We start from the raw sequence: 27,015 nt of genomic DNA, 5'->3' as shown, positions 1-27,015 counted from the left end.
ATGAAGGTGGGCCACTGCTGGCCAGTGGGAGCAGGTCTCACAAGCCGAGAGGAGTGATGCTGAAGCTGCTCAAGGTCCAGTTCCTTGGAAGGATAGAACAGAAGAGAGGACAGAGAGAGAAGAGGACACAGAAGTAGAGAGATTTCAGGATGGTGAAAGGGACAATGGGGGAAGGGAGAATGTGAGGGGAAACAGACAAGGGGGAGGGGGAGAGACTTGCCTGAATGAGGGGTCAGGAAGGCAGACTTACCAAATGTGATGATGTTCAAACAAGAGGTTCAAGTGGCCGCTTGTCACTCATGGGGAGGATGTGTTTCATGGTCCTGAAGGTGCCCAGATCCTCTCCTTGGAAGAAGACAAGTGTTCCACGTTGGGCGCCATGAAGTATGATATCGACCAGAGTTCTTGGTCTTCTCCAATCAATAGAAATTGACTAGAGACCAGAAAGAAATTCAGGTAAGGCTTTATTGGGAGCCCTGCTGCAGAGAGGGGAGTGAGAACAAACAATAGGGTCCCCTGCTTGCTTGCTCCCTAAGAGGGGGCAAGCTTGCTCCTCATATGGGGTGAGGGTAGAGGTGTGTACAGGGGGTGGGGCCCAAGGGGCGGTTTGGGTGGTTTGCCCACCCCTTATGTGGTGCTGTGTGCAGGGGCATGCCCTGCCTTTACTCCAAACTTCTTACTTTTCCTCCAGGCCCTTCAAAAATGGAAGTTGGGGTTTTTGGTCTCTTTGTATCTTTTGTACAGAATTTACCTTAACTGCAGCATGTTACTTTTAAACCCACATAGTTGTTTTTGTTTTTTTTTTTTTTTAATTTTGTTCCTCAAGGAGTGGTGTGTCCATGTGCAAGCTTTGCAGCACTGAAGCAAAGGGTCCCAGGTCTCAGCCTGTTTCAAATTCACATTTACATCCAAAACTCAGTTATTCTATTATACAATTAAACAACAGAAGCTGTAGCTCTCAAAAATAGTCATATAGTTTAAGTATCATACTTGAATATACATATATAATTTATGAATTATACATTATAAATCATATGTATATCTGTATATATTCACACTCACATACATGTGTAAACATGCATTTGTAGAAATTAAGGTGTGAAAGCTGTTGACAACAAAAACAGTAGGATGCAGCTGGCAGGAGACTAACTTGCAGCTGAAGAGAACTACAAAAGATGAATAAATATTTTAAAAGACACTGAAGCATTTATAAAACAACAAAGGCTGCCAGAACTTGTGGGTCAGAGTCCTGGAGGGAAGGGTAAGGCATTGAGGATACCTGAGCTTCCTGCTGCTTTATTCTTTGGAGTCTTTTGCTGGTTCTAGGCATAGGACACAGGGGCCAAGAGGGAGCAGCAACCTTGTATTTTGCAGTATCCTGGGCTAAGGAAGCAATCACTAAAATTTATGGCTTCCAAACAACTAAGCATGCAGGGCAATACCCTAGGAGAAAAGAAAACCACAGAGAAATGACTCAAACATTCTGAGTAGGGTATTGCTATAAGACATTTTTCAACTTTTATACTATTCAAGAACAGGTGATGACTCAGAAAAAGAAAGGATAAAGCAGCTGCCAAGAACATGAAAGCTAAGCAGAGAGTCAACAGTCTTATAGCTCAGGCTTCATGGATCATCCAAGAGAGAGACCTTTCCTAAGTATCCCAGGTTTTGAGGTAGGGAAATGAAAATGGGGAAGCCCTAGGTGTAAGCATAAAATAAAATATGTTCCAAAGTCACATGGACCAAGGACATCTTTCCTGTTCTCTATACAATACTGGAAAAAAAGAAAAAGAAATATTGTGTGCAAGAAAGAAATCATAATATCCAGATACTCTACAATTTTTCATACACAAGTTTTGAGAAGTAAATTAAAATGTAAAAGGCATGGAAATGAAGAGGACCAAATGAAAAAAAAAAAATCAGAAGAAATGAACAAAATAATCCATGCCTGCAATGATCATTGCAGGTATTGGGGTTATCAGACACAGAGCAGAAAATGACTATAATTTAGATACTCAAGAATACTGACACAAAGAATTTCAGCAAAGAAAACATAAATCAAACATTAATTTTAGAATTGAATAGTGAAACTAAGTATGCGAATTTAGTTGATTCCTTTAAAAATAGATGACAGTGGAAAAAAGCAAGTATATTGAAAGATCAAGATAAATTGTCTTGCTGAATATATGAAAATGGATTTAAAATACAAAGTTGTGTTCAAGAGACATATAGTTCTTGATGATAAGATTTAATCTGACTCCAGGAGTAGAGAAAGTTAAAGGTTTGGAGCCAATATTTTATTAAATAATAGACAATAATTTTCTAAAACTGATGACTGCTTGAAGTAAATCTGTTGCTTCAATGATAAAAAAATACAGTTAATTTCCAAATAAGAATAGTGAAAATAAAACAATTAAATTATGTAGAAAATGTTTAGAGAAAATATTTGCTAAATGAGAATACATCATACAGGGAACATCCTCCCAAAATGAATGTGAAAAAAAAAAAAAAAAGATATTGTTAGACAAACAAGTACAGAGAGAAGTAATCACCATTAGAACTACATTAAAGAAAAGTTTGGAAGTATAGATTTCATGGCAAATAGATGGGGGAAAAATGGAAACAATGACAGACTTTAGTTCCTTGGGCTCCAAAATCATGGTGGACAGTGACTGCAGCCATGAAATTACAAGACTATGACAAACTTAGACACTGTTTCAAAAAGCAGAGACATCACTTTGCTGACAAAGGTCCATACAGTCAAAGCTACAATTTTTTCCAGCAGTCATGTATGGATGTGAGAGTTGGACTATAAAGAAGGCTGAGTGCTGAAGAATTTTTTTTTTTTTTTCTTCTAGAATTTTTATTTATTTTTTTTTTTATCTTTTTTTTTTTATTATTATTATTTTTTTTTTTCCAGTGGGTTTTGTCATACATTGATATGAATCAGCCATGGATTTACATGTATTCCCAATCCCGATCCCCCCTCCCACCTCCCTCTCCACCCGATTCCTCTGGGTCTTCCCAGTGCACCAGGCCGGAGCACTTGTCTCGTGCATCCCACCTGGGCTGGTGATCTGTTTCACCATAGAGAGTATACATGCTGTTCTTTTGAAATATCCCACCCTCACATTCTCCCACAAAGTTCAAAAGTCTGTTCTGTATTTCTGTGTCTCTTTTTCTGTTCTGCATATAGGGTTATCGTTATCACCTTTCTAAATTCCATATACATGTGTCAGTATGCTGTAATGTTCTTTATCTTTCTGGCTTACTTCACTCTGTATAAGGGGCTCCAGCTTCATCCATCTCATTAGCACTGGTTCAAATGAATTCTTTTTAATGGCTGAGTAATATTCCATGGTGTATATAAAGAATTGATGCTTTCAAACTGTGGGGCTGGAAAAGACTCTTGAGAGTCCTATAGACAGCAAGGAGATCAAACCAGTCAATCCTAAAGGAAATCAACCCTGAATATTCATTGGAAGGACTGATGTTGAAGCTCAAATACTTTGACCACCTGATATGAAGAGCCAATTAATTGAAAAAGACCCTGATTATAGGAAAGATTGAAGGCAAAAGGAGAAGGGGATGACAGAGGATGAGATGGTTGGATGGCATCACCAACTCAATGGACATAAGTTTGAGCAAATTCTGGGAGATAATGAAGGATAGGGAAGTCTGATGTCCTGCAGTTCATTTGGTCACTGCAAAGAGTCCAAAGAGTCAGACATTACTGAGTGACTGAACCACAACAACATAAATTTCTTCAGATAGAAAAAATATGAATCCAGATAGAAACATGGTAAAGTGGTAAGGAAAAGGAAAAGAGATGATAAATACATGGAAATTTATAAAATAATATTGACTACTGAAAGAAATAATAGCAATATCTTATGAAGTTTACAATATATGTTGAAATAAAATACACATGAAAAAGAGTAATAAAAACAAGAGACATCAATGGTAAAAAATTATAAATTAATTTTTTTTGGAAAACACAAATATAGTAAGTTAATATAGGTTTTTAAAATCAAGAACATACATTGCAATATGTAGGTTAGTCCTTAAATACAAGTAAAAGAAATTTTAACAGACAAGTTAATGGAGAGGAGTAAAATAAACATATTTGATTATTTCATAAGTAGAGAAAATTCCTTTAGAAAGGAATGAAAAATATTAGGAAATATGAAATAAATATTAAGGTGGTATATTTGAACCAAAATTGCCATAATTTCATAAAATGTAAGTGAATTAAGGACTGCAATTGATGGCTAACAAACACATGAAAAGATGCTCAACATCACTCATCATCAGAGAAATGCAAATCAAAACCACAATGAGGTACCATTACACGCCAGTCAGGATGGCTGCTATCCAAAAGTCTACAAGCAATAAATGTTGGAGAGGGTGTGGAGAAAAGGGAACCCTCTTACTCTGTTGGTGGGAATGCAAACTAGTACAGCCACTATGGAGAACAGTGGGTAGATTTCTTAAAAAACTGGAAATAGAACTGCCATATGACCCAGCAATCCCACTTCTGGGCATACACACCGAGGAAACCAGATCTGAAAGAGACACATGCACCCCAATGTTCATCGCAGCACTGTTTATAATAGCCAGGACATGGAAGCAACCTAGATGCTCATCCGCAGACGAATGGATAAGGAAGCTGTGGTACATATACACCATGGAATATTACTCAGCCATTAAAAGGAATTCATTTGAATCAGTTCTAATGAGATGGATGAAACTGGAGCCCATTATACAGAGTGAAGTAAGCCAGAAAGATAAAGAACATTACAGCATACTAACACATATATATGGAATTTAGAAAGATGGTAATGATAACCCTATATGCAAGACAGAAAAAGAGACATAGATGTACAGAACAGACTTTTGGACTCTGTGGGAGAAGGCGAGGGTGGGATGTTTCGAGAGAACAGCATCAAAACATGTATATTATCTATAGTGAAACAGATCACCAGCCCAAGTTGGATGCATGAGACAAGTGCTCAGGCCTGGTGCACTGGGAAGACTCAGAGGGATTGGATGGAGAGGGAGGTGGGAGGGGGGATCGGGATGGGGAATACATGTAAATCCATGGCTGATTCATGTCAATGTATGACAAAACCTACTACAATATTGTAAAGTAATTAGCCTCCAACTAATAAAAATAAATGAAAAAAAAAAAAAGACTGCAATTGAAAACAAAGACTGTTACATTATCTAAGAAACAAAATAAAAATCTAATTCTATATTTATTTAACAGAAAGCTATATTAAATACAAAGAGAATGGTTGAAAGACAAAGACTGGAAACAAGAAGATCATGTGAATATTAACAAAAGAGAAGCTGGTGTAGCTATCTTATATCAGAGAATGTAGACTTCAAAGCAAGATGTATTTCTAGAGATAAAAGAGACAGATTTCATAATCATTAAGCAATTTTTAAAAAGGTATACCAACCTTAATGTTGCATGCACCCAGCAGAATAGTATAAAAATATTTAAAGCACAAATTGCAAAATAACTTGAAGAGACAGAAATCTCTCAAAGGCAATTGGTGTTTTTAATGCAACTATCTCATTAACTCAAAGAGCAAGCAAGCAAAAAGAAAACTACAAGTATATAGAATATTTAAATAATTATCTAACTGAAATTTATACAATGTTCAATTTTCTCCTCAAGTTCACATCAAAAAGTGAAAAGCAGTAGGCCATATATTATTTTTTATATTGTTTCATTTTTTAGATTCAACATATATGTGATAACATCAGTGTCCATCTTTCTCTAACTTTTTTCATTCAGCATAATGTCTTCCATGTCTATCCATGTTGCTACAAATGACAAAATTTCATTCTTGTTTATGGCTGAGTAGTATTCCATTGTACACACACACACATACACACACACACACACACACACACACACCACCTCATCTTTCTCCATTGATTTACTGATGGACATTTAGGTTGCTTCCATATCTTGGCTCTTGTAAATAATGTTCCTATGAACACTGGAGAGCATATATCTTTCTTAATTAGTGTTTTCACTTTCTTTGGATTTATACCCAAGAGTGGAATTGTTGACCACATGGTGTTTATATTTTTAGTTTTTTGAGGGACTTATGTTTTGTTTTCTACAGTGTATGTGTTAGTTGCTCAGTCACGTCTGATTCTATGACCCCCATGAACTAAAACCCGCCAGGCTCCTCCATCCATGGAATTCTCCAGGCAAGACTATTAGAGTGGTTGGCCATTTCCTTCTGCATTTATACAGTAGATATGCTAGTTTACATTTTAGCCAACAGTGTACTAGGGTTCTCTTTTCTTCACATCTTTCACAACAGTTATTATTTATTATCTTTTTGGAGACAGGCCTCCTGACAGTTGTGATGTGATATCTCATTGTGGTTTCTAGCTGCACTTCCTTGATGATTAGTAATGCTGAGCATCTTTTCTGTTATTTAAAAAAAATTTTAATTCACACAGAACTTGGTCCTTGATCAATATTATTAATCCAATTTAAAAATACTAAGAAGATAAATATTTTGGAAACTGAACAACCCAACTCTATAAAACTCACTAATTTTATAGAGAAAGACCCAACTCTATATAGTAAGTTTTATATAGTTTCCAATGAAAATTAGGAATACCTTGAACTAATATCAATAAAATGCAATATATTTAAACTTGCGGGATCACAGATGATACAGGGACACAGAAACATATACCTTTATTTTTATTCATTAAAATTAAATTCTAATAGTCAATGATCTAGGAATCTATCTGAAAAAGTTGAAAAAGTTAAAAGTAAAAAAGACAAAATATTCAGAAAGAGAGTAAAGATAACGACATACATGTATTTTCAAAAAGGAAACGGAAGCTCAAAAGAGAAAATCCATAGTATTAGTACTTATGAAAAATACTGATACATATTTCTCCACGTGTATTAATACTTGTTGCAAACAAGACAACAGACACAAAATGGAGTCACTTATGCTAAGTGTCACCAAAGGAGACTTCACTACTGGTTTGGCTCCTTCAAAAATGGAATCTTAAACCAGTCAGTTAGGAATTTCCTAATCAGTGATAGTTATGTAATCCGCCTGATAGACCCAAACCATCCTCCAAAGAAAAGTAACCTTGCAGTAACCAATCCTCTTTTTTAATATAAATACAATATAAATAAACTTTATTCCCTTTCCCCTTTGGCTATAAAAGTCTTTCATTTGGTACAGTTCCTAGGAGCACCTTTCTATCTTTTAGGTTGAATACTGATTGAATTGATTTTGGCTCAAACTCTTAAATTCTTTAATATGCTTCAGTTTTCCTTTTAACTGTCTGAACAAAATAATAGTGAGAAGGTATAAATTGCCAATGAAACTTATTTAAAAATGGGTGATACTGGGAGTTCCCTTCTGGTCCAGTGGTTGGAACTTCACCTTCCAATGCAGAGGGGTGCAGGTTCGATACCTTCTCAGGGAGCTGGGATACCACATGCTTCAAGGACCAAGAAAAAACAAACAAACATAAAACAGAACCAATAGTGTAACAAATTCAATAAAGACTTTGAGAAATGATCCACATTGAAAAAAGTGGATATTACTATTTCCTTTGGTTTACTTTCTAAGTCGTGTCTGACTCTTGCGACCCCATGGACAGAGGAGCCTGGTAGACACCTCTGTCCATGGGATTCTACACGTGAGAATACTGAAGTGGGTTGCCGTTTTCCTTCTCCAGGGTATCTTCCCAACCCAGAAATCGAACCTGGGTCTCTTGTATTGCAGGTAGATTCTTTACTGACTGAGCTACAATGGAAGCCCACTATATCACTTCAGTTCGGTTCAGTCGTACAGTCGTGTCTGACTATTTGTGACCCCATGAATCTCAGCACGCCAGGCCTCCCTGTCTATCACCAACTCCCGGAGTTTACTCAAACTCATGCCCATTGAGTCAGTGATGCCATCCAGCCATCTCATCCTCTGTCATCCCCTTCTCCTCCTGCTCCCAATCCCTCCCAGCATCAGGGTCTTTTCCAATGAGTCAACTCTTCGCATGAGGTAGCCAAAGTATTGGAGTTTCAGCTTCAGCATCAGTCCTTCCAATGAACACTCAGGACTGATCTCCTTTAGGATGGACTGGTTGGATCTCCTTGCAGTCCAAGGGACTCTCAAGAGTCTTCTCCAACACCGCAGTTCAAAAGCAAATTCTTCGGCGCTCAGCTTTCTTCACAGTCCAACTCTCATATCCATACATGACTACTGGAAAAACCATACCAGTTGACCAGACAGACCTTTGTTGCCAAAGTTATGTCTCTGCTTTTTAATATGCTACCTAGGCTGGTCATAACTTTCCTTCCAAGGACTAAGCATCTTTTAATTTCATGGTGGCAGTCACCATCTGCAGTGATTTTGGAGCCCATAAAAATAAAGTCTGACACTGTTTCCACTGTCTCCCCATCTATTTCCCATGAGGTGATGGGACCAGATGCCATGATCTTAGTTTTCTGAATGTTATACTTACTGTAATCTAAAAAATCTTAATAGGGAATTTTAAGTTAATTGATGTTTATAGTATAACATTTCAAATCAATTAAAAACATAAAAGCAAACAAACAAACCTTTTGGGAACATAAATATTACCAAACTGAGCATAAAATTATGAATAGTTCTAAGCTATTTGAAGCATTGAACCTATAAATCCTTCCCTCAAGTAAACCACCAATTTCAGAGGATATCACTGGTAAATTCTTCCAAGGACTTAAAGAGATAATAACATTTCAGAAGCAGAAGTCACATTTTGAACCTGCTAGAACACTGATATCAAATTATATCAAGGATTAAAAACTCCTATACAAGCTATTACAGGCAAATATCTCATCATCATAGATGCAAAGATTTCAAACAAAATGTTAATGAACTCTGGTATGAAAGAACATTAAGGTCATTAAATATCTATATTACCCTAATGAAAGAATAAAATACCTTACATTAAAACTGAGTTTATTCTAGGAATGCAAACATGATTTATCTTTTGAAAAATCAATCCATAATATTAAAAAAATGGAAAGAATGATAGGAAAAAAACCTGATGTGATTATTCTCTGAGTACTGAATATTTTTTTGAAAATCAAATGAACATACTTGGAGATTATAAAAACAAACTAAAAACATATAACAAGTTAGAAATGAAGCTTTCTTTCTCCTTGCCTTCCCTCCTCCGCTTTTATTGAGGTGTAATTGATGATAAAAATTATATATATTTAAGGTATACAACTTGATATTTTGGTGTACATTGTGAAATTATCATCATAAACAAGCTGATTAACAATCCATCACCTCACATAGATGTCATTTTCTTTTTTATTTTGCTCTTTTGAAAAAAAATTAAGCTCTACCCTCTGACAAATCTCAAGTATGTGGCTGCATGCTAGGTCGCTTCAGTCATGTCTGACTGTTTATGACTGTATGGGCCTTTTAGCCTGCCAGGCTTCTCTGTCCATGGGATTCTCCAGGCAAGAATACTGGGGTGGGTTGCCATGCCCTGCTCTAGGAAATCTTCACAACACAGGGATCGATCCGGAGTCTCTTGTGGCTCCTGCATTGGTAGGTGGGTTCTTTACCACTAGCGCCACCTTAGCAAATTCCAAGGATACCATAGAATATTGCTAACTGTAGTCACAGTGCAGAACACTGGATCTCTAGAATTTATTCACCTTGCATAACTTAAACTTTGTACCCCTGACAAGCATCTCTCCATATGCACCGTCTCTCTGTCACTTTTACATTCTATTACTTCTGAAACTCTACTTCCAGGTGCCCAGTTCCGTACCAATCAGGAATTACCTTCTGTTTCTAGCAACTGTAAAATTACAATGGCTTACGTATGACAGACTTTTACTTCCTTTGTAAAATTAATTCTTGCTAAAGGCCTCCAGGAATAGTGTTATGGCTTCATAGTTTCATCATTAACTTGGTGCACCATAGTACCTATTTTTCTGCTACAGCCATTTTTCTTGAGTTAATTCATCAGGCAAAAGAAAAGGCAGAAAGGCACAGCATCTCACTGTTAATGGAACTTTACAGAAGTCCCATAAAGATTTATACTTAAATCTCATTGGCCAGAATTAATTACCTGCATACAGTTGAAAGGGATATTGGCAATTAATTACATATTTCACTCTGAATTATATATAAAGCCAAACTAAAATATCCAGATTCTTTCTAAAGAAGGAGAGAAAACATACTGGTAGGTGATTAGAAATGATTGCCACAGTGTGTTACAGCATTTTAATGTAGTTTTTTTCAATTATTTTTTGCTATACAACAGAGTATAAATTAGAAACTTGCTTTTCCATTGCCTAATAATTATTAATGAGCCAGAATACTAAAGAACCTTTTACACTGGGACATATATGTCATAAACATGATCAGAACCCCTTGAGGGTAACAATGATCTATGAAAAATTCATTTTAAAAGCTCTCTTGCTTCCATTTAGTCATTTTCATTGTTATATATATATATATATATATATACATATATATATATGTATACATATAAAATTTGTATTTTTCCATTTAAAATTTTCCATCTATAAATATATACGTGGAGTTAAACTATATACATGGAGTTAATTCTAAAGTATAATGCTATTTAAAGGTAAATTCTTTGGTATGTGGGCTTCCCTTGCAGATCAGCTGGTAAAGAATCTGCCTGCTATGCGGGAGACCCGGGTTTGATCCCTGGGTTGGGAAGATCCCCTGGAAAAGGGAAAGGCTACCCACTCCAGTATTTTAGTCTAGAGAATTCCATGGACTGGATGGTCCATGGTGGTACAAAGAGTCAGACACGACTGAGCGACTTTCACTTCACTTCACTTCACTTCTCTGGTATGTCTTTAAATTTTCCACATGTTATTCCCAAGCATAATTCTCTAGGATAGCTTTAAAAAAGTTTTCTTTTTTTTTTCATTTGAACACAAAATTCCTTTTTGCACACATGCTTCACATGGACAATTTATCATTTAATATTTTCCATTCAATATTACAAAATGGGAGAATATTTTGAGACCAAACATGTGAGTATGAATGTCGAAGGGGCTGGCAAATTTACTTAGGGGAAAATAATGAAAGAGAAAAATGCAGCTTCCCAGGTGGCGCTATTGGTAAAGAACCCACCTGCCAACCCAGCAGAGTAAGAGATGAGGGCTCGATCTCTGGGTCAGGAAGATCCCCTGGAAGAGGGCATGGTGAACCACTCCAGTATTCTTTCCTGGAGAACCCCATGGACAGAGGAGCCTGGCAGGCTCTGGTGCATAGGGTCCCAAAGAGTTGGTCAGAACTGAAGCAACTTAGCACACAACACACGCAACACAGCTAGGGGACCCGCAGAAAACACCAAATCTGCACCTCCTGCTTTCCTTTGCCTACAATACAGAACTACTCCTAGATTGGAATTTTCTCCCATTTATGATATTTGCTTTAAAACTCAGGGTTTTTTTTTTTTTTTTTCTATAAAGGAAACAGAACACTATTTAATAAGTGGTTTTAATTGCAAAGAAACAGATTTCATATACTGGTTTCAAGAAGGAATATCACAAGGATAGAGGTACAGAACTCTAAGAAAATTATACAGCCCATGCCAAATAAAGTTAAATACATAGCAAAGGAAAACACAACTCTATGGCCCAAAACTACAAGAAACTTCACTGATGCTCGAGTTTAACACAGCTCAAGAATTTTCATTCTGCTTCCAAATAGAAAATGCCTTTTAACCATAATTCTGGGTTACAGGCATAAGACAAGACAGCATCAAACAGATTAGATTGGGTAATAAAACTTGCAATTGTTGAGACAAAGTCTGGCTGCATTTTAGATTATAACCACCTTGGTCACATTCCTTGTTTGTCTTGCACTTGTTTCAGTCGTGTCCGGCTCTGTGTGACCCTTTGGACTATAGCCTGTCAGGGTCCTCTGTCCATGGGATTTTTCAGGCATGCGGACTGCAGTGGGTTGCCATTTTCTCCTCCAAGGGATCTTCCTGACCCAGGGATTGAACCCACATCTCCTGTGTCTCCTGCATTGCAGATGGATTTTTTACCCACTGAGCCATTGAGCCAAGTTCCAGTCTGAGCCAAAATACCGCACAATCAGCAGCCCAATTAATCTCCTCTTAGGGGAAGTGCAAAACTGAATGTAGAATGCCATTTTGTTTATATAAACACATCATAATATTATATTATTACCAGTCACCCAGTGTTGTAAAAAATAATAGCAGATTATTGAAACAGAACACATGCCTTTTATTTATAAAGATTTCAGGGCCACTTATTTGGAACCTGTAGCCAGATATTTTGTTATATATGTCACCATGATTTTCTCTGCCGTATAGGAATTCATTGATTATAAATATTGCACTTTTCCCTAGGCTTGTAAATATGAATGTGTTCCTTTTCTTTTTAATTCAAATTTGACAGCACAAGTCCTATAAATTTGTTTCATTAATCAACTGGGAAATACACGAATAAATAGTAGAAAATGCTACTGAAAAATTTTCTTTAACTTTTATTTCACAATTCCTTGAGATTTTACAACTGAAACCAGAGAGCTGCAAAATCTATCGGTAGCATTTAGGAATAGATCAACTTATTTAGCAAAATCAACTTATTTAGCAAGCTATATTTAAACTTTAACCCTGAGGTAACCCAGATGGACATTATTACATGATTTCTAGCTTTGCTAAGCAAAAAGTAGATTTAGTTGACGGAAAATTGCTATCATACTTCCCTGTCAGCAAAATTTACAGTACTGGAGAAAGCAAAGTAAATTAATTGTTTTTACTCTATGGCATAGTTGTATTATAGTCAGCATTTTCTAATTGTGCTTCTTTGTTAGTGACATAATTTTGTAGTTTTAGTTAACGGTCATTCTGAAGAATACTTTCTGAGGACATTACAGAAGACTTCTTTGCTTTCAAGGAATCACTAACCAAACTTTTATAATAGACAGAATTAGCATATCTGGCAAGCATTTGTCCTATATCACTACTCAACAATCTTTAAGAGTAAAGTTCGATGTATTGTGAATATTTAAAATGATATACGTATCTTTGAAATGTGTATAGTTATTAACACAATAGTAAAATAATAGCAAATAATATCAACATTAATGATTTTATGATAATGGTTACAAATAATTGCTCATTGATTTTTTATCTTTTCATTGTAGTAATTATATATTACTATACAATTATAATATATATGGAATGTTATATTTATAATATGACATAACTAAGTTTAGCTAATAATTAATATTTTGTACAACATAATAGATAAATATTAATATATGAGAATCTGTTACTAAACCAATTTTTCATTTACAACAAATATGTATAATTTTATATATATATATATATATATGTATATACTTAAATTTTTGAAAACTCATTTCCCCAAAGACAGGTATTTAGTTATTTAGTTTGTTTCCAGATTTTGTATTTACAAACATTGCTGTGATATGTTTATGTACAATATGTGTATAATAAAACTATAGAACTGTGAATGAGCTTTCAAACAGTCACCCTCTTGGGGAAAGTGGAAGGGCATGAGAATACTCATCATTTCCCTTACTTCAGTTAGTAAAGTATATACATTTTATAAAAATAATGCATCTATCAAATGTGAAAAGATTTCAGCATTAACAATTTTATGTGGCAGGTCTATAGTACTAATATTATTTTCTCTTATATTTTAAATGTAGTGACTTTAAGCAAAAGAGATAAAAAAACATGTAAAGATTACTACACAAAATAAATGTTTCAAATTTAAAATTAGTTTAGAACTAATTTCCCCAACCAAATTTATTTATACAAATGTTGATTATACTTCTTTAACTTACGTCCCAGTATCCTATTATTAAACCTGTAACCAGGAACCGGGAATAGCACAATGCCTCTCTGTAAAATGATGTGTTAGTGGAATCCACATGTGGTGTGGAAGTCACTATGGAGGCTTTCTCTTAGCCAGGAAGTTGACAAGTAATGATCCATTTAGATCGAGTGTATCTTGGGATTCAGACCATTTACCTCCCGCGATAAGAGCTTTAGGAGACTTGGTTGAATATTGTAGGATAATGGAGTGTGGTTGTCGCTGCTGTAGTCACCATAAATATCCTCCATTCTACTTTAAAGTGGAGGAAGCAAAGAGTAGAGCCTAGCAATTGATAAAAATATTATTATATGATGTGTTTGTATATTTGTGTGCATTGCCATAAATCATCAAATGGTTCAAAATAAAGTAGTTATTTTCTGTTGGACTGCAAGAGTGAGTTCTTTTTTATCCAGCCAAATTTCATGAGCTTGGCCAGTGGGAGGAGTTAAGTGGGAAATAAGCTGAGCCTTTTTTGCTATGCATTCATTCACCACACCAAGAAAAGTAGACTACAAACTGTCCTTTAAAGACACATTCATAGGAAGGTAACACAGTCGCAACATGATTACTCCAGTTTAATTCACTCAGACTGCATTTTTTTTTCTATTGCAGTATTTAAGAAGAAACTATTAATCAGAAGAGTGGGGATGAACAGAGCGGTGGATATGTTGCTAATTCAAATTCTCTAGAACGATGTCCAGACTTGAGGAGTATGTCCCAGCTACCAGTCCATAGAATTAAGATATTGTAAATGTGTAAGCAGCTGATTAATTTTTTAAATTATTTTTGCCCCATGCAGCCTGGCAAAGTGGGCCTTGAATTTGCATTGATGAGAAGTGTTCTAGAATAATGGTGAAGTATAGGATAGAATTTATTTTCAACTATTATATTGAAGAAGGCAATGGACATCTTCTTGCAGATGGATGGGAACTCAAAACTGCTATTGATGAGTCAAAAAGTATCCACATGTCAGAAAGATATTATTATCCTTGTCCAATAAGCATATGCTTATGCTATATCTCCCCTCAATTCCTTTTACTAAGGGAAGATTTTGTTTTGATTTTATGGTTACTTTACTGCTTATTTCAAAGCTTAAAGACTCACCTCTTTCTTACACATAGGTGGATAGAGAGAGAGGGTTGGGGGAGGAAGGGGGAATTACATGTCTACATGATGACTCTGTACACTTTAGCTGCACAGGAGCCATACAAAACATCTTTTTACAAAGCACAGTTACTAAATTCTTCTATTAAACACATATATAATAAAAGCCAAGGATTTCCAATTATGCTATCAGTACTTATTTATTAGAAAAATACACAGAAATAAAATATAAAATTAATTAAAGAGAATTTTCATTAAACACTACCCTTATCAGAAATATGACTGCTTTTTATAGATTATCATATTTAATGTCATGAAGGTCATTTCCAAGGCAAGTTATTATTATTCATATTTCTGAATGAAGAAACCTAACTTCAAAAAGGGTTAGCAAACTGATCAGTGTAACAAACTTTTTAAAAAAAATTTTTAATAAAAGCTTATGTATTTATTTATTTTTGGCTGTGCTGGATCTTCATTGCTGCTCAGGCATTTCTCCAGTTGTGGTGCGCAGGCTTCTCATTGTGGTGGCCTCTCTTGTTGCAGAAGTGTGCGGGCCCTAGAGTGTGTGGGCTTTAGTAGCTGCAGCTCGTGTGTTCTAGAGCACAGGCTCAATGGTTGTGGTGCATGGGCTTAGCTGCTCCCTAGTCTGTGGGATGTTCCTAGATCAGGAACCAAACTTGTTTCTCCTGCATTGGCGGGTGGATTCTTTACCACTGAGCCATCAGCACTTCCCCATTGGCTCAGTGGTAAAGAATCTGTTTGCAATGCAGGAGATGCAGCTTCTATCCCTGGGTCGGGAAGATCCCCTGGAGAAGGAAATGGCAACCCACTCCAGTATTCTTGCCTGGAGATTCCATGAACTGAGGAGCCTGGCAGCTATAGTCCATAGAGCCTCAAAGAGTTGGACATGACTGAAGTGACTGAGCATACATGAGCCCCCAGGGATGCCCAGAGAAATTTTTTAAAGGTCAGAAACAGTATTTGACTCCAGATGGGAGAAAGGCTAAAAGGAAGAAAATCCCCCAAACTGAGGATCAGCAGGCGTCTTTAAGACAGTGATGTGTAGCAGTTAAGAATGTGATTTTTAAGTTTGGCCACATGACTTGAAATCCCAGGAAAACCACTTACCAACTACTAGCCTTGGGACATATAATCTCTATAAATCCACAGGCCAATATCTTCTCATCTGCAATTCCAAAATCCAAAGGTTATGAGAGCCAAAAGATTTTGTATGTTTTGTACAGTCTTATTTGGCAGATGGTGACTGCAGCTGTAAAATTAAAAGATGCTTGCTCCTTGGAAGAAAAACTATGACCAACCTAGACAGCATATTAAAAAGCAGAGACATTACTTTGCCAAAAAAGTTCCCTCTAGTCAAGGTTATGGTTTTTCCAGTAGTCATGTATGGATATAAGAGTTGGACTATTAAGAAAGCTGAGTGCTGAAGAATTAATGCTTTTGAACTGTGGTGTTGAAGAAGACTCTTGAGAGTCCCTTGGACAGCAAGGAGATCAAACCAGTCAATCCCAAAGGAAATAAGTAAGTCCTGAATATTCATTCAGGACTGATGCTGAAGCTGAAAGTCTAATACTTTGGCCACCTGATGTGAAGAACTGACTCATTGAAAAAGACACTGAAGCTGGGAAAGATTGAAGGCAGGAGGAGAAGGGGACGACAGAGGATGACATGATTGGATGGCATCACCAACTCGATAGACATGAGTTTGAGCAAGCTCTGGGAGTTGGTGATAGACAGGGAAGCCTGGTATGCTGCAGTCCATGGGTCTGCAAAGAGTTGGACATGACTGAGTAACTGAACTGAACTGTTTTGGTGGAGATTCACAGGTTGTGCTAGTAGTAAAGAACCTGCCTGCCAATGTAGGAGACATAAGAGACTTGGATTCCATCCCTGGGTTGGGAAGATCCCCTGGAGGAGGGCATGGCAACCCACTCCAATATTCTTGCCTGGAGAAGCCCTTGGAGTGAGCAGCCCGACAGGCTATATAGTTCATGGGGTCACACAGTGTTGGACATGACTGAAGTGACTTAGCACACATATGGTGGTAAAATTTAACCTATTTACCATGACGATACTTAGGATCTCTATTGACTCTACTTACTGGGCATGTCTGAAACATCTTACTTAAGATATTTTAATATTTTTATTATATTTGATTAGACATACTGCTATAAATAATTCAAGTTATGGCAAAATTACAGTAGATGGATTACATTGCTTCTCTGAAATATTTTGGATATATAAGTATATCTGGTTCAATACTTTGGCATAAAAGATTGAACGTTTCTTATTCCTATGGCAAAATTGGAGGAAAATAGTGTCTCTCATGCGGAATTTTCATGGCAGTGATAATAATCTACAATAGTTACTGAACTCAAGGTCTACCTCTTAATAACTGCTCAGTCCATGTTAGCTATCATTTATATGCCCACAAGGTAAAAATCACCACTGATTTGTGGAGAAACTAGTATGAGGTACCCCAAGTAAGTTGAAATTTCTAGCTGTACCAGTTCATTGCTCTCCTTCTACATTTTAAGCACATAACTGGCCTGTGTCTACAAAGAAAATCATCCACAGTAGAAAATGAGGCTCAGTTGAGATAGTATTTTTCTGAGCCTCAAGCTCCATAAAACAGGGAGATGATATTGGCATAATTCTGTTGCAAGGGAAGATTCAGTTCAGTTCAGTCACTCAGTCGTGTCTGATTCTTTGCGACCCCATGAACTGCAGCACGCCAAGCCTCCCTGTCCATCACCAACTCCCAGAGTCCACCCAAACTCACGTGCATTGAGTCGGTGATGCCATCCAACAATCTCATACTCTGTCGCCCCTTTCTCCTCCTGCCCTCAATCTTTCCCAGCATCAGGGTCTTTTCAAATGAGTCAGCTCTTCACATCAGGTGGCCAAAGTATTGGAGTTTCAGCTTCAGCAACAGTCCTTCCAATGAACACCCAGGACTGATCTCCTCTAGGATGGACTGGTTGGAACTCCTTGCAGTCCAAGGGACTCTCAAGATTCTTCTCCAACACCACAGTTCAAATGCATCAATTCTTCAGTGCTCAGCTTTCATTATAGTCCAACTCTCACATCCATACATGACCACTGGAAAAACCATAGCCTTCACTAGACGGACCTTTGTTGGCAAAGTAATATCTCTGCTTTTTAACATGTTGTCTAGGTTGGTCATAACTTTCCATCCAAGAAGTAAGCATCTTTTAATTTCATGGCTGCAATCACCATCTGCAGTGATTTGGGAGCCCAGAAAAATAAAGTCTGACAATGTTTCCACTGTTTCCCCATCTATTTGCCATGAAGTGATGGGGCCAGATGCCATGATCTTAGTTTTCTGAATGTTCAGCTTTAAGCCAACTTTTTCACTCTCCTCTTTCACTTTCATCAAGAGGCTCTGTAGTTCTCCACTTTCTGCCATAAAGGTGGTGTCATCTGTATATCTGAGGTTATTGATATTTCTCTTGGCAATCTTGATTCCAGCTTGTGCTTCATCCAGCCCAGCGTTTCTCATGATGTACTCTGCATATAAGTTAAATAAGCAGGGTGGCAATATACAGCCTTGACATATGCCTTTTCCTATTTGGAACCAGTCTGTTGGTCTATGTCCAGTTCTAACTGTTGCTTCCTGACTGCATACAGGTTTCTCAAGAGGTAGGTCAGGTGGTCTGATATTCCCATCTCTTTCAGAATTTTCCACAGTTTGTTGTGATCCACACAGTCAAAGGCTTTGGCATAGTCAATAAAGCAGAAATAGATGTTTTTCTGGAACTCTCTTGCTCTTTCAATGATCCAGCAGATGTTGGCAATTTGATCTCTGACTCCTCTGCCTTTTCTAAAACCAGCTTGAGCATCTGGAACATCACAGTTCACATATTGCTGAAACCAATTATTTAATACTCAGGTAACAGGTTTGTTTTGTGTGTGTGTTTGTGTGTGTGTGTGCGTGTGTGTGTAAAATTAACAGATTCAGTTCAGTTGCTCAGTCGTGTCTGACCCTTTGCGACCCCATAGGCTGCAGCACACCAGGCTTCCCTGTCCATAGCCAACTCCCGGAGTTTACTCAAACTCATGTCCTTCGAGTCAGTGATGCCATCCAACCAACTCATCCTTTGCCATCCCCTTCCCCTCCCGCCTTCAATCTTTCCTAGCATCAAGATCTTTTCCAGTGAGTCAGTAGTTTGCTTCAGGTGGCCAAATTATTGGAGTTTCAGCTTCAGCATCAGTCTTTCCAATGAATATTCAGGACTGACTTCCTTTAGGATTGACTGGTTGGATCTCCTTTGAAATAGACAAAGATTCCAGAATTATAAGACCTGTTATCCTTTTCTTTTTTTTTTTTTTTGAGAGGGGGTGCAAATATAAGTCATAAAGCATAAATCCTAAAACTCGAAGCACGCATGTCAGAATAGGAGAATCTATTTGATGGTGGAAAATCGGGACAAATACAAAATATATCAGAAGAAGTGATGCAAAGTTTTTGACTCTGAAACTATAAAAAAAAGATGAAGCACTGTATCTGTCTGACACAGGCAGCCTTAAAGAGGCCCTCTGCTGGTCCCTGGCTCATGTAATTCATTCCCTCATATAATTCACTTCCCTTGAATGTGGACTGCATTTATTAACCTCCTTCTAAGGAACAGAATATGGCAGATATCAGTTCCCAGATTGGACTATAAAAAGACAATGGCTTTCATCTTGGCTTCTGTCTCTCCTTTGCTTGCTCCAAAGTAACCGGCTGCCATGATATGAGCTGCACTGAGGAGATTCCCACATTGAGAGAAATTGAGTCCTTGAGAAATGGAGTGCCTCAGTCTAAGAACCCGAAGAACTGAATCCTGCTAGCGCTTCTCTCAGGCAAGCCCTGAGAGGAGATTGCACCCACCAACAGTTTGACTGCAACCTCATGAGAAATAATAAGCTATAGGCAAGATCACCACACAGCGAGACACTTGAAGTTCTGGCCCACAGAAGCTCAAAGCATACAAATGTTTGCTGTTGTCACTAAGTTTTTGAATATAAGTTTTAAAGCAATAAATGAAGAATAATAAACTATTTAAGTATGGAGATAATTCTAAATAGCTCCCATTACAGAACAGAATGTAATCTTTGTAAACATACATGAAGTTAAAATGGGTGGTGTAAGTGGAGATAACAACAAGAAATAACAAAGAGTAAAGTACATGTTGAAGGAAATATGCATTCTAATATTTTTTGTGAATGTTACAGTGGAGTAAGAATCCTATCCAGACTTTGTAAATTATGAAACACAAATATAAGAACATAATCTAAGTTGCTGGAGTGTACAAAACAGAAGAAAATCAAATAATATATGATAATGCACAAATAATTCATGATAAAACATGGATATCGTTAAGAATAATAATAAAGAGAAGAGAAAGCAGGAGAAATAGCTAATATATGTTGAACAATTGTTATATTTCTGCCCCTCAGTCATTTAATTCTTATAACTTTTCTACAAGATGAATACTACTATGGCCTTTATTTTATCGATAAGAAAACAATAAAAAATTCACTACACAGTAAAACCCCTGTGACATAGTTAAGTTTGTGCTCAGAAAAAAGAAAAATACCCTCAGATATTTACTATTAGTTAAGGGTAAAACTCATAATTCTTCAAGTTAATGTCAAAAATAACAGAAAAAGCATAAAAATGGAAGGAAATAAAATATTCGCCACTCTATGCTAAAAAACACAGTATCATGTTTCATTAGAGTCCTTCCCAACATAGGGCCTTTGCATCACTCTTTTCTCTGCCTGGAATCTTCTCCCCAAGAACCTGAGTTGTCATGGTATTTGAGTCACATGCTGTCACATGCCCTTATCCCCTCGTTGGCTCACATGTCATCTCCTTATAGAGCCTTCTTCTAACACCAAAACTAAAATGCTTTTCACGCAGCCTTTCTCTAATATTTTAGTAACTTGCTGCTGCTGCTAAGTCATGTCAGTCGTGTCCAACTCTGTGTGACCCCATAGACGGCAGCCCACCAGGCTCCCGCCCCTGGGATTCTCCAGGCAAGAATACTGGAATGGGCTGCCATTTCCTTCTCCAGTAGCTTAGGTATATTCAATTAGGGTAATCATACCCATTGTATATTGGTTGTTATTCCTTGTAAGTTGATTATTGTCCTCATTTTGTGGTCCATGCATGCTATCAATTAATCATTTTATTTACATCACCTCATTAGTTTTGTCTTTAATGCTATAGTCCATCTAATTTTTCAAAAGTCTTGAAAATAATCCCTAGGTCTAGCAATTACAACAATGTTGTTGCTGCTCAGTCACCCAGTAATGTCCGACTCTTTCAGAGCCAATAGACTGCAGCACACCAGGCCTGCCTGTCCCTCACCATCTTCCGAAGTTTGCCCAAGTTCATGTCCATTGCATCAGCCAACTCATCCTCTGATGCCCTCTTCTCCTCCTGCTCTCAATCTTCCTAGCATCAGGGACTTTTCCAATGAGCCAGCTGTTCACATCAGGTGACCAGAATACTGGAGCTTCAGCACCATTGGGAAGACCATAGCCTTGACTATATGGACCTTTGTTGGCAGAGGACTGCCTCTGCTTTTTAATACACTGTCTAAGTTTGTCATAACTTTCTTGCCAAAAAGCAAATGTGTTTTGATTTCATGGCTGCAGTTACCATCCACAGTGATTTTAGAGCCCAAGAAGAGGAAATCTGTTATTGCTTCCATATTTTCCCCTTTTATTTGCCATGAAGTAATGGGGTCAGCTACCATGATTATAACTATAGGTAGTATAATTCTATCTGTAAAAAATAATTTTATTATATTTTAAATTTTAATTATAAACAAAATGTACACTTAATGTTAAACTCATTGTTTAAAGAAGTTAGCTTATTCCTTACCACTACTACTGATTATTGTAAGAATTTAGTTTATGTGTAAAAATAGACATTTCATCTATTATTTCTTCATTGATGATAAAAATCCTGTTTTCAGAAAATCTGAACCATAAATACATCAAGTTCAGCACATACTCATTTAAGAAAAGTTTAGCAGGTTATAATTTAAGCAGTTGGAGAACAGGCAGTTCAGCAGCACTCAAAAAACTGTGGAGGAAAATGAGACTACTTAGATTTTTTATGCAAACATTGTTGTTTGTTAAATACAGTTCTTGTGAAAAAAAATCTTTCAGTGGTAAAATAATTATCCACATGGGAAGTATCATGACTGTTTGGGTTATCCATGAGAGTATTTTGAGTAAAACTCAGGGAATGGGGTGAAAATTGCTATATTCCATATTTTGAGTTTCTCTCTTTTTTCCTCTTATCCTTCAGATATACCCAGAATTGGTAAGATGGCAAGACTCACTTTGTTAAGTAGAAAAATGCAGACAGATAATATCTACAGAGGTAATAAAAAGGAAATGATAGGAACAACTAATAGTAATACTTCTAGAAATTCTGTAGTGGCCCTGGAGAAAAGTTGACCCTTTGACTAGAAAATAAGTCACATACTTATTGAAGTTACAGAAGAAAAGACAGAAAGTCATTCTGATAAATAATTCATATATTTATATAACTGAAATCCCAGGGCCTCAGAGTTATTATATATAAAATACCTATTCTTTTTATGTTTAACTTCTAATTAAAGAAAATCATTTATACTTAAAACTTTCTGTAACCCAAAGATTTTACTTAATAAATGAACAAATGAAAGGTTTTATTTTTAAAGTTTTAGCAAGAAAAGACTTTCCCATTCTCTATACTTACAGTTAATATGATTTTACTAAAAAATTTTGAAATAATGTAATTCCCCATGGTTACCACCCTGTGCCACTGTTATTTTTATAAAATTTAATGCTCATAAAGAAATGGAACTGACCATCCATCCCATTATTCATTCTTCCTTTCACATATTTCAAGAGTAAAATTCTTTAAAAAAACTTTGGGAAAAGGAATTACAAAGGATGAGATTTTCTGTGAAATTTCTTTCTTAAAACTGGGAGAAAAAAGACTACAAATACTTTATCATCATCAAAAATAAGAGAGCAACCATATTGAACAGAATCTTTGAGCTAAAAATTAATTTGAATAAAAACTAACAAAAGAGTAAATTAATTCAGACATATCTCTCTGCTCATGATAAATTGTGTAAAGGTACAGAAATGATGAGAATTATGAAAGAAAATCATTAATAATCCCCAATGTGAGGAATAGGTATTTCGTGACCAAGAAAACACCATCAAATTCTCTGGAGGGAGCTCCTTTCCTCCAATATATGGCAATGAAATGATCAGGTTCCAAAATATGAAATAAAGAAGTTTGAAAATGTAAGTGAAAATTGACTTTAGAATAATTGTAAAGTGGAAGGTATGTTTTGCTCTACTATGGGAAATATTCTATATATTTTTAAATAAGTAGAATGAGAAGTCCATTATGATTCCAATATTGCTTAAGGGATTCTGAAAAAAGAGAAAAATTTCATGTTTATCTTTCATATTAAGAAGGAAAGATATAGAATAAAATATAGGAATAGTGAAGGATAAAACATAAAATATTATAAACATAGTGACTTTCATGGGCAATAGTTAAACCAACATAATTATATTGAAATCAATCTCTAAAATTTCAAGTAGAAAACATAAATTTGTAATGTACACTTGTGAAATGTGTAAGTATGAAGTGAAGTGAAAGTGTCAGTTGCTCAGTCATGTCCAACTCTTTGTGACTCCATAGACCTGTGCTGGTGGGCTACAGTCCATGGAGCTGCAGTCAGATACTGACTGAGCATCTAACACTTTCACTTCACTTCATACTTACACATTTCAGGTCTTCCCAACCCAGGGATCAAACCCAGGTCTCCTGTGTCTCCTGCACTGCAGGTGCATTTTTTACCACTGAACCACCAGGGAAGCCCATATGGATCATATAATCCAAAAAACAGGGCATCCAATCATGCCACAAAGTAAATATATGACCTTTTAATTTTTACAAATTATACTGGATATAGACTATGAAGAATTTCATGTAATTTTCTACTTCAAATATTCTTTTCATTCAGTTGTTCCACACCAGTACATTGATTGTTGCATGCAAAATTGGATGTTCATGGGTCTCAGAAGTGAACCAAGCAAGGAAAAACAAGCAACCATACAAAAAACTGCTTTCCACAATCTCAGCTCTCAGAATCTAATATAGGAAGCAGACAATTAGGCTGAAAATATAGTAAGCTAGGGAGAGAGATTCTCAGTGGAGGTGTGAGGCAAAGAATTTAGGCAAAGAATCTAAAAGGACTCACTGGATGAGTGACATTCCATGTGTATTGAAGTACAAGAATCACTTGGGCAAGGTATTGGACAGAGGAAAGAAAAGTTACAATGTGAAAAAGATGTTAGAGAATCTGTTTTACTCAAGGAACAGCCAAGAAAGCAGTGTATCAGAAGTTAACAAGCAGGAAAAAAGTATGAGAGGAAAAAAAGGATCCTTAGGTCCTAGACCATCACAAGGACTTTGATTTTAACTCTGAGAAAGCCACTGCAAGATTTTGTGTAGAGCCTTGGCTGTCAAAATTTAGGTGCAACAGAATCTTTGTAAGGATTGCAAAAATACAGATTGATGAGTTTCTGCCACCAGAATTTCTGATTCAGTAGGTCAGGGGTGTAAGCCCAGAATCTGTTGATGGACCCAGTGACCACATTTTTAAAATCGCCAGGGTAGAGTATTGACAGGAAATGTTTTAATTCAATAAATCTGATGTGCACCCCAATGTTCATCGCAGCACTGTTTATAATAGCCAGGACATGGAAGCAACCTAGATGCCGATCAGCAGACGAATAGATAAGGAAGCTGTGGTACATATACACCATGGAATATTACTCAGCCATTAAAAAGAATTCATTTGAATCAGTTCTAATGAGATGGATGAAACTGGAGCCCATTATACAGAGTGAAGTAAGCCAGAAAGATAAAGACCAATAGAGTATACTAACGCATATATGTGGAATTTAGAAAGATGGTAACGATAACCCTGTATGCAAAACAGAAAAAGAGACACAGATGTACAGAACAGACTTTTGGACTCTGTGGGAGAAGGCGAGGGTGGGATGTTTTGAGAGAACAGCATCAAAACATGTATATCATCTAGGGTGAAATAGATCACCAGCCCAGGTTGGATGCATGAGACAAGTGCTCGGGCCTGGTGCACTGGGAAGACCCAGAGGGATGGGGTGGGGAGGGAGGCGGGAGGGGGGATCGGGATGGGGAACACATGTAAATTCATGGCTGATTCATGTCAATGTATGGCAAAAACCACTACAATATTGTAAAGTAATTAGCCTCCAACCAATAAAAATAAATGGAAAAAAAATAAATAAATCTGATGTACTTTTGGAGATAGACTGAAATGAGGCAAAAGTATAAGCAGTGGAAGCAGGATTTTCTTTCTGTAGGTTGTGGTTGAATTCATTTTCAGTTTCACATGGCACAGTTTGATTATATTGGAGTGTGTGTGTGTGTGTGTGTGTGTGTGTGTGTGTTTATGATGATCTTCAAAAGACCATAGTGGCCATTTATGGAAGAATGCTAATCATTGCAGTGGTTAAGTGTGCACATTTGGTGCATGACCCAAGAATGCAGGTTTGTGCTGAGGTCTTTGTCCTCTGTGCCATGAAGCTCAGAAGCTCCTCTGCAGTCTTGGGCCTGAGCACCTGAGCCATCTGCTCTAAGTCATCAGTCTGTCATTGGTTAAGGTGACATTCTTTAGATGTTTAAATTATAATGGTATGATTGCTTGCTTGCTTGGATCTGCGGCTGCTTTCTGGAAGAGAAAATCATTGACGTTAACTTTAGATGGGTGACGTATGATAGATCTTCAAATTGGGGATCCTTCTTGGCAGCTACCTCCAGAGCTAAGAAAAAGACATTAAAGATTTCAGTTCCTGCTGTCAGCATACCAGGCCAGTGAAACTTAAAACTAGTTTCCGAGGTCAGGGGAATGTCCACTTCTCGCTCTAGAGAGGCAGTCCCTGATGAAAGGGGTATTATTTTATGTACTACTTTTGTTCAAGGCTCAGCCCTGGCAGACCTCAAGAAGAGTCTGGCCTCTCCATCTATTGGAGCTACCTAAAGACCCCTGATTACCACAGTGGTCACAACTAAGTCACTCCTGTGCAAATACATCCTAGAAGGATCTAGATTATACCTTTCCATGCCATGTCTGCCATTTTATTATCCAGAAAAGAATTGCAGAAGGAAATCCCAACTTAGTAACTTGACTGAAAGCATTAAGGTACTCTCCAGATCTGAGGGAAAAAGAAGAAAAAGGAAGAGGCAGGAAGAGAAGGCAATTTTTGAGAAGTAGAATCAGCTTTTGACTCTTTTCAGTGAGAAGGTCTCAGAGCTTTATGTACAGAGTGACGCTTCTCTCCTAAATACCAGAAGCATTACATATATCCTATTAAGAATGCTAACTCCTGTCACAGGAAAATTCTAGAATGTAGCATTGAGCCCTTGAAGGATGATGTAGAAGGAGTTGAAAAGTGATTAATTTGCAAGCTATCAAATCAGTGGCACTCAGAAAAAGATAAAGTGTAAGAGAAGGAATAATTTCTTAATTTGAACAAGTTAAACTGTTTCCACTGAAGAAAGAAGAGGCCACTCTCAGGCAAATACAAAATGAAGAGTGGACATTATAGCATAATTAAATGAAAATCATATATAATTGTTCAATCATGTCTCCACATTAAAATATCTATAGAGCAAGGTGGAAGGTGAGTGTGTGCAGTTAGAACTGAAATTATAGACATATGTTAAAAGTATGCACTGCAGAAAGAAAAACCTTAAATACCTCAATCTCTTTTCATCCTGATTAAAGAAATATTGATTCAGTCTTCCTCTATAGTATTCTGACATGGTCAAAATTTTCAAGATATTTCCAGTGAATGTGATTCTAAATATTGAAACAGCATATTGA

The 27,015-nt window shown here is 36.8% G+C and overlaps 1 pseudogene; it reads left to right on the top strand.

The window, feature by feature from the left end:
- LOC133049350 (tripartite motif-containing protein 60-like) lies at positions 1-27,015 on the top strand (annotated as a pseudogene).

This window comes from Dama dama, chromosome 30 (assembly GCF_033118175.1).
Source record: "Dama dama isolate Ldn47 chromosome 30, ASM3311817v1, whole genome shotgun sequence".
NCBI lineage: Eukaryota > Metazoa > Chordata > Mammalia > Artiodactyla > Cervidae > Dama > Dama dama.
This window is presented reverse-complemented; position numbering and strand designations above follow the sequence as displayed.